We start from the raw sequence: 9,188 nt of genomic DNA on the forward strand, positions 1-9,188 counted from the left end.
ATAACTTATTGTCCATAAGTCAATTAAGTGACAATGGTTTTGATATAATCTTCAATCAAAAGTCTTGCAAGGCTGTAAGTCAAAAGGATGGCTCAATCCTATTTACAGGCAAGAGGAAGAACAACATTTATAAGATTGATCTTTCTGATCTTAAGAAGCAGAATGTGACTTGTCTTATGTCTGTTTCTGAAGAGCAATGGGTCTGGCACAGAAGATTAGGACATGCTAGTTTGAGAAAGATTTCTCAGATTAACAAACTAAATCTAGTCAGAGGACTCCCAAATCTGAAATACAAATCAGATGCTCTTTGTGAAGCATGTCAGAAGGGCAAGTTCTCCAGACCTGCATTCAAGTCTAAGAATGTTGTTTCTACCTCAAGGCCGTTAGAACTCTTGCACATTGATCTGTTTGGCCCAGTCAAAACAGCATCTGTCAGAGGGAAGAAATATGGATTAGTCATCGTTGATGATTATAGCCGCTGGACATGGGTAAAGTTCTTGAAACACAAGGATGAGTCTCATTCAGTGTTCTTTGAATTCTGCACTCAGATTCAATCTAAGAAAGAGTGTAAAATCATAAAGGTCAGAAGTGATCATGGTGGTGAATTTGAGAACAAATTCTTTGAGGAGTTCTTCAAAGATAATGGTATTGCCCGTGATTTCTCTTGTCCTAGAACTCCACAGCAAAATGGAATTGTGGAGCGAAAGAATAGGACTCTACAAGAAATGGCCAGAACCATGATCAATGAAACTAATATGGCTAAGCATTTCTGGGCAGAAGCAATAAACACTGCGTGTTATATTCAGAATAGAATCTCTATAAGACCTATTCTAAATAAGACTCCTTATGAATTGTGGAAGAACAGAAAGCTGTCGCACGCTCGCGAAAAATGAACAGAGTCGCCACCAATATATTTATCCCATAAGGGAAAGGAATATCATAAAACCTAACAAAGGAAGGAACATGGTCTTGCGACCAGAGAATCAAGGTACGGGAGTCGGTTACGCGAGGGGAAGGTATTAGCACCCCTCACGCCCATCGTACTCGATGGTATCCACCTATGTTTGTTTCTATCTAAAGGGTGTGTACTATGTCTATGTCTATATGTGAATGCATGCAAAAAGAAATACGGGGAAAAGAAGGAATTATTTACAAATGTGCTCGTTCAAGCCCCGCGACTTGATGCTTACGTATCCTTTTCAGGAATCAGAGCGCCGTAGTTCGGCTAAAGATTTTCTGTTTGTTTTTGTGTTTTTTAGTTGGGCGGAGTTAACGTTCGCGCTCTTGCATAAGGGGACAGCCTAGGATGCAATGGAGCGGAAATAACGGTGCCCTTAAGAAAGCGAGAGAAGAGAGAGAGAGAGAGAGAGTTTGAGTGTTTCGAGGAAATCCCTTAAGCAAGGGAAACTCGAATTACTCTTCGGTTTGTGTTTTTTAAAGGTTGGGAACTTACGCCTGAATGGAACCCTTAAGCAAGGGAGCTCCAAGCACTCGAACATCCCTTAAGCAAGGGAAGTTACAAGCTATCATTCCCTTTTTATTAGTCAAAGTATTTATTAGTCATTTTTTATGCGTTTTCTTGGTATTTTTTAATGGGAGTTTATTCAAGTATTTTTAGATGTTTTAGGTTGTAAAAGAAAAAGAAACTAGCCTAATATGAATGGGAATTTCTACCTAATATTATCATGGTTTCTACCTAAGGTTAGGGTTTAAAAGAAGCATGAAAAGTTAAAGCAAAAGGTAGAATATTAAGAATGAAAAAGAACAAGTCAAAATATAGCACAAAAGTGAATTAAAAGTACTATTATTTTTATATGACCTTTTTTACGAAAGAAATGAATTCAAAAGATTAATGTCAAAATCAACCTAAAGCTCTACTATTTTTATATGATTTTTTAATATGAAAAATATCAATTAAAGTGACCAAGATGAATTCCCAAATATGATCTAAAAGTCTAACAAATTTTATTGATTTTATTGTTTTTATCAACTAAAATTGGTATTCTAATCAAACACAAGAATTAAAAGTCTAAACTAATATTTTGTGATCATTTTTTTTTAGTCAAAAATTAGTGTTAAGGTCTAAAAGTACAAGGAAGAGAGTTAGCATTTTATTATTAAAATGTAAAGAAAATCTAAATTCTAAAATAAAAAAGAGTGTGAATTCAGGGGGTGCATGTTGAAATTATGGGTGCAGTAAGCATATATGCGCAGGGCCCAGACTGAATTAGGCCCACCAGAGTTTGTTTTATTGTTACTATGCCAAAAACGCAGTATGGGCCACATGGGGTGTGGGTACGAATTTGGTGAAGGCCCAGGGAGTTTGGATCCAGATTTATTTTCAGATTTTCTACTGTTTTTCCAATTGACAAATTTAATCAAAATAAAAAAGGAAAAAAAGGAAAATAGAAAGAGGAATTAGGGTTGTGTTAGTGAACGATTGAAGTTCTTCTCATTATTCAGACTCTCTTTCTCACTCAAAATGAACAAACGGCGACGGCGCCTTCACTCCCCCCGATCGATTCTCGCCGCCGCTAACCAAATCGGACGGAGCACACGCTCTTCGTCGCATCTCCCATCTCCGATTCAAAACTCCCCTTTCCGATTTGAACTTCTGTCTCACTCTCACTTCCGATCTGACTCATCTCTTCGTTCACCTCCGCCATTGAAGAATAAAGACGCCAAAACTCGGACGTAACATGCTCTCATAATATCGCACAGATGGTAATGATTGAAACCGCAAACGAATTCAAGGCATACCTGGAAAGAAGATCGCAAGCGAAAGAGTAGAAGAGGTTCCAGATGCTCAGGTACGAATTGTCTTGATCCCGTTCGCAATTTCTTTTTCTTCTTCTTCTTCTCAATTCTTCATTTCTGTGTGATGCGTATTGTTGAGTTGTTCTTGAGAGTAATTGAGATGACGATGACGATTCTGCGAGAGTGTGTGAGTTGATGGCTTAGGGATTGATAGGTGGGGCTATGGGGATGGTGAGGGTGGCAGTGAGAGTGTTTGAACTGAGGCTTTTCATTTCTTTCTTCAAAGTCTGCAAGCGAGACAATGATGAAAGCTGATAGTGCTTAGGTGTGTTTCTGCAGATGAGTGAAACTGGTTTTTATATGGGCAATGATTGAGTAATGATGATGAACTCTTGGGTGTGGGACTCAGAATATGATTGGCAGCATGTTTTTTGCATTTTTCTTGAATGTGGGACTTTGAGAGTGAATTCAAACTGACTGTTATGATTTTTGTTGTTGTTATAGGTTGGAATATGGCAAGGGCTTGAAGAGTGGATAGGAAGCAAAGCAAAACATCATTTTGGATTAGTTTAGGAGCTGTTGGTAAGTGATTGTGGAAAAGGTTAGGACTTAAAATTCTGTTACTACTATTTTGGTGGCTAAAAAAATCGGTTAAGGGTTGGTTTGAAATCAATTGGTTAGAAAATGAATTAGTGACAGGTTATAGGTTAGAATGCTAGAATTTTCTGTGATGGTGGATATTCTGTTATGATGGTTATATGGTTTTGGGTTTGATTCTGTAGGTGATCTGAATATTATTAGTACGAAGCTAATTCTGTTTTGGTGGTCACTGTGTTGCTGCAAGGACTGTTTTTCTTGTTTAACAATCTTTTGCTGTATGATGCTTTAAGCTTAGATGCTGAACTGGTTCGATTTGTTGCTTTTACTGCAGGTACAACTTTTGTCGAATATGCGGCGGTTCCTCTGAAGCACTTTGTGATGCAGGGTGCCTTACTTTGGTTCTGTTATGTGGAGATTGGAAAGGTTAGAACCGCTACGTACAGGAACTGTAAACTGAATGGCATGGTTGTTAGGTACTGTTTTTGGGATAGGTTTTTTCTATGTAGGTGATGTGTATGGTGCTGTTAGTATAGTTAAAGGGGAAAATTGAAATAGGGAAGTTAGAAGTTTGCTTGGAAATGCTATGCGGGTTAGTGAGTTTGAAAGGAAAAGATTAAAAGGTGATGGTTTTTGTTATTTGATTTGCAGGTATGAAGAAATGAAGATGGATGCAGGTGTGAATTGTGTTGGTGATCGGTTTTTGTGATTGACTGGTGATGATGCAGGTCAGGAGCAAGCTTTAGACAAAGGTATGGACTTGAAACTGACTTGAGTTCTATGCTGGCTGCTCCTTTTTTGAATGAAAACAAATTGGTGACTTGTGTTGCAATGCTGTATGAGTTTGGCAAGTATAAAAACTGATGGAAGCTTGCTGTCTTTTTAATGGCATGTATGTGGACTTGAATTGAATGTGATATGATCTTTCTCAAGTATTGTAGTTTAGAAGAAAGAGTACTTTTTTGTGTGGGTAATTTTCTAAACATTTTGTGATGTCAAGAACAGTAAGTGTTGTAATGGAATATAGGGTTAAGTTTGTTTAGGCTCTGTATGTGACTGTTTGGATTTTATGCAGGTTTGATGGCATGGAAATCTACAAACTTGGCATTAGCTCATGAAGGGCAAGGTTTGTGAGTCATGGGAACTTAAGGCTTGGTGATTAAAACTCGAAGACGGGACAAGGATGGAGCTAAGGCTTGGTTGCGAGACAACTTTTTGTATTTAAATGGTGTAATGTGCAATTGTATTCTTGTAATGGAAATTGTATAGTCTTGAAATATTTGAAGTGTCATGGAATGTATTTTGAACTTTTTGTAATGATCCTTCATAGTGAAATTGGACTATAATATCTCGGGTCACACTTGCAAAACTTGGACGAACTTTGAAATGACATGAAAGCCCAAAGAGTGATGTGTCATGGACTTGGGATGAATAGCTTTATTGTTTAATTTCTAAGTCTTTTCCAACTTTTCCTTCAATTTTGCAATGTGAACTTCTGAAGCTCTTTCTCCATTACTTGCACTGGCAGCACAATCCACCAATAATTTGTAGTGGAAGAAACACTTGAATGAGCCAGTCTTACTAGGGGGAGCCCACTTATCCCATGCCTTTCAAAAGACTAAACCGACCACAATCCTTGAATAAGTACCCGATACTTTCTTCCTTTTTTTTTTTTTGAGAGATAAAACTTTGTGCCAAACCCATGTGAGATCCCAATTTGCTCCATGATCATTGATCCCCTGCTTTTAGATGTTTTAGTTAATGAATGCATGATATGTTAGATGACCTAATGGAAAGTATGTACGTGGATGCAAAGTCTAAGCCAGTTAGAAATCAAGGGTAGGACAAATTTGGGGTATGACAAAAGCCCAACATTTCATATTTCCATCTGTTGCACCCCAAAATTTGCCCTCTTTATACATGCTATAAGTTATGAATGTCGTTTATTTCGTCGTTCGAAAATTAAGGAAAATTATAAAGAGCTCCATGTATACACGGTGTCTACAATTGTTAATTCAACTGAGTTTCATTGGATTTCATGTGGAGTTCTTATGTGCTTCAATTCTTATCTTCCTCAAGAATTCCTCAGAGCTTTATTGTTAAGTCAGATTGAAATACTAATGCGAGGCATGACATGAGAGATGAATTTGTAGATTCATTATGTTCAAAGAAGTTTTTGTTCTCATCATTGTTACTCGTTGCTCGCAATATAAGTGGACTTGGATCTAAGATGGCGTACAAGGTTTTAATTCACATTCTTGTGCAAATACGGGGTATACAATTGTGTTGATTCAAGGGGTACCATAAATTCAAATTGTGTTCAAGATTAATCGATTGAATCAGGATTTATGCGTGTTAATTTTGGAAAGAAGGGTCATGTGGATTTTTTGAAGTGCAAAATTAATTGGAATTCAAGATGTTCACCATCGTTTTTTTAAGCATTCAAAAATATCCTTTACACCATTACAAATTCATTTCAAAAAAACTCAAATGTCCACATTTCTTCAAGACCATGCAATGTTCATATACTCATTTCAAATCTAATCATGTTGCATTCCATGGAAATTTCACGAAGAACTCAACATCCAAAGCTATTACTTAAATAAGTCCAAATCTTCAAACGGTTTGTGGTATCTTCAATTGATGTATTGATGACCAATAGGGCCGACCCGCCGCTTGTATCAATTCAACACAATAAACTAAAGCCCGTTGGAACAAAACCGAACCTGCAGCAAGATGGAACCGTTTCACAAAAGCGAGAAAAGAGTTGAGCAACAGAATTTCATTGAAAAATCAATATAACGGAAAGAAAGAAGAAAATCCTTGAGGGAATTCACAACAGAATATAGCAGAAGAGAATCGAGAAAAAGAGGACGTAACAGAAACGTAACAAACTTTTACCTCGCTCTCTGAATCATCTTCTTCAACGCTTCAATTCAACCTTCTTCATCTTTCTCACCAACAACTTTTCGCCTATCTCCATAACATTCATTCACCAATTGACAGAAAAAACCTGTAACAAACTTTTTCTCTTGCTCAATCTTCTTCTAGAATCTCCATCGATCAATTCTCCTTCAATCTTCATCTTTCTCTCTCGATTGCTGCAACTTCAAATCTTCATCAACGAAAACTCAGAAAAAGCTCAAGAGGAAGAGCATAACAGAATTTGAGAATTGAAGAAGAACCTGTAGCAAACCGTGCAACAAACTTCTGAATCGGGGAACCTTCATCGAACATCTCTCCCTCCATCTTCATCGCATTGTCCTCCAACCATAACCTTCAATCTTCACCTTCATAACTTCTTCATCTGCAATCATCCAATCTTCACCTTCCTCAGAGCATAATCATCACCTTCGTGTCAGCTTTCAATCTTCAAAAAGTCACAGAAAATTGCAACAGAATCCATAACAGAAAAAAGAGAGAACGAAGAATGAAAGAAAAAAAACGAAAAAGAAGAATGTAACAAACTCCGAACCGGAAAGGTAACAAACTGTTCTGGAATCATCATCTTCACCTCTCTCGAAACTGTGTTCATCATCTTCATCACCTCTTCAATCATCACCATTGCTGTTTATCATCAATCTTTACCGCGTCTCAACGTCAATCACCACCATCGATCTGCAAAAAAAAAACCTTAGAAACTCAGAAAAGGAAAATGAGAAGATCTCCCAAACCTTCGTCGACCTTCGGATTTGCTTCACAATAACTCAGAAAAGCATTCGCCAGTTCACCCGCACCTTCAATTCTCTGCGATTTCAACATTAGTCGCTACACGCAACAAGAACAACAACGACGCTTTATTAACATCATCATCAATCTTTGTTCGATGAGAGCTTGATTCAGAGTGATTCGATGCGAGAACCGAGAGTACGGAGAGATTGAGAGCAGAGAGAATGAAATCGGAGAGGAGTCGGGAGAGATGAACGAGAAGTGAGGCGACCTCGTCGCTCACGGAGGCGCGGAGAGAATCTTCGCCGGAGAAAGGATGGTCCGGCTGCCGTCATTCGCGTGAGAGGAGAAGAGAGTCTGATAGTCATAAAACGTAAACCCTAATCCTCTTCCTTTTTAATTTTTCTGTGTTAATTGTAATTAATTGAAATAATGCCATGATTAGTGTGTATCCAGTGTGAATTAATAAAATCTGATGTCAATTAAAAGAAAATCTGGATAAACAAAAATTGAAGCAATAACCTTGGGCCTGTCATCCGAAAATGCTGTGTGAACCCTCCATGAGCCCAATTACATTCATTTTTGACATGAAGATTGCTAAAAACTTACAAAAATCTGCTTGGGCCTTAATACCCTTGGGCCTCAGCGCCCCTACCACTCCCTGCACCACTATTTTCAGCTTTCAAACCCCTCGATTCTCACATTTCTTTATTGTTAGATTTAGTTTCTTTGTATTTTTCTTTCATGATAAAAGTGTAATATAAAAACAAGTACTATCTTTTGCTCGCTAGAATTTATTTGTTTTGTTATATAGTTTAGTTCTAATTCTTTGATAAAACGCCATGAAAAATATGATGTTTGATTAGATTTTTTTGCTAGTATTTTCTATAGCGTGCTTCCTTGTTATTACTGATTTGTTTGCTGAGATGTGCGAGGTACTTCGAGAGAGCCTTCGATTACGATTCGACTTGCTTCGTGTTCCACTTTATTTGTGGGACACGATTTCGCTTCTGGTGCGATTGATTTGCATCGTGTTCCATTTTATTTGTGGGACACGAACTATTTCGATGCGATTCATCTGGTCTCTCATTCATTGAGATGTATATTCCTGTATTGTCTGGCTTGTGTTCTCTTGCAGGTTGCTTATGTGGTTGTGTTTGATACGCACTACATAGCGGTTGTGATTTATTTTCACACCGCATCGTTTTGACGCTTATGCTGGACTCCTGGCTTTGATGGATGTTAGATTACGTGAAGTTTCTTCTCTGCTTATGCCTGCTAGCTCATTGCGGATTTGCTATCCGTTCGGTATTGTCTCCCGTTTCATTTTATTTCTCTTGCACTTTATCGCTTTCTCGCATCATCCTATAACATGAGAAGTAGGACTTAGACATGCATCTGGCCAAGTCCTCGAAAGAGGCTCTGTTTTTGTTGGTGTGTTTATATTTGTGCTTTGCGGCAGGGAGTCACGGTGTAATAAGTCCTATATGGCACTCCGTTAAGTCCTCATGGAAGGCATGCGGAAAGGGTTAGCAATCAACCCCCGCCTAGTCTCATCGAGTCTGTTCATTATGCGCACGCTACGCGTCGCTTGCTTCCGAACCAGCACAAGATCTTGTTATCGAGTATGTCAGGAAAAGGGTTCATGCAGCCGGACCCCCGCCTTTCCTATAGCTCGCGTTGTTCGACGTTGATGCTCGGTGTACGCACGCACCGTTTTCCTTTACGATCCGTGACGGCTTGGTTGCTGAGAGGGGTCCGCCCTCTTGTCTATGGCCCGATCATTTTCACGAGGTCTGATGCTTGGTTGACTTGGGTTGAGCTGCTCCTCTTGGCTATGGCGGGACCGCCTTTCTACCACTTGGCCAGTGCCTTTGGTTTGTTTGCTTCACGAGTGGATGCTCGTTTGTGTGATATTCTTGTGTGCTTTCCCTTTTTCTCGTAGGTTGTTTTTTTTGTTTAGACTTGTACCCTTTGTATGACAACATTAGGTAGCAAGCTTTCCCCTTTAGCTTAGGTCTTCCTCATGCATCTTTTAAAACACAAACCACACTCTTTGATTTTCTTTTCTTAAGAGCTTGTTATTTCCGCTCCATTCCCAGCATAAGTCTCCAAAGGTCGAGCAGCGGAGTGTGAATGTAACTCGTTCACCTAAAAAACACAAA

The 9,188-nt window shown here is 38.7% G+C and overlaps 2 long non-coding RNA genes across 8 annotated transcripts; one reads left to right on the forward strand and one right to left on the reverse strand.

The window, feature by feature from the left end:
* Positions 1–2,468: 2,468 nt before the first annotated feature.
* Positions 2,469–4,706, forward strand: LOC131600136 (uncharacterized). 2 transcript variants are annotated; one of them, XR_009283017.1, is made up of 4 exons: positions 2,469–2,810; positions 3,262–3,830; positions 4,006–4,106; positions 4,430–4,706. It is a non-coding gene; the product is annotated as an uncharacterized LOC131600136 (long non-coding RNA). The 2 variants fall into 2 exon arrangements; XR_009283018.1 differs by having other exon boundaries at positions 3,262–3,780.
* A 1,052-nt stretch (positions 4,707–5,758) lies between these two features.
* LOC131600137 (uncharacterized) lies at positions 5,759–7,466 on the reverse strand. 6 transcript variants are annotated; one of them, XR_009283022.1, is made up of 3 exons: positions 7,092–7,466; positions 6,256–6,972; positions 5,759–6,080 (listed from the first exon to the last, which is right to left on the reverse strand). It is a non-coding gene; the product is annotated as an uncharacterized LOC131600137 (long non-coding RNA). The 6 variants fall into 6 exon arrangements; XR_009283023.1 differs by having other exon boundaries at positions 7,039–7,466; XR_009283021.1 differs by having other exon boundaries at positions 6,256–6,724; positions 6,830–7,466.
* Between the last annotated feature and the right edge of the window lie 1,722 nt (positions 7,467–9,188).

Source organism: Vicia villosa, linkage group LG4 (assembly GCF_029867415.1).
Source record: "Vicia villosa cultivar HV-30 ecotype Madison, WI linkage group LG4, Vvil1.0, whole genome shotgun sequence".
Taxonomy (NCBI): domain Eukaryota; kingdom Viridiplantae; phylum Streptophyta; class Magnoliopsida; order Fabales; family Fabaceae; genus Vicia; species Vicia villosa.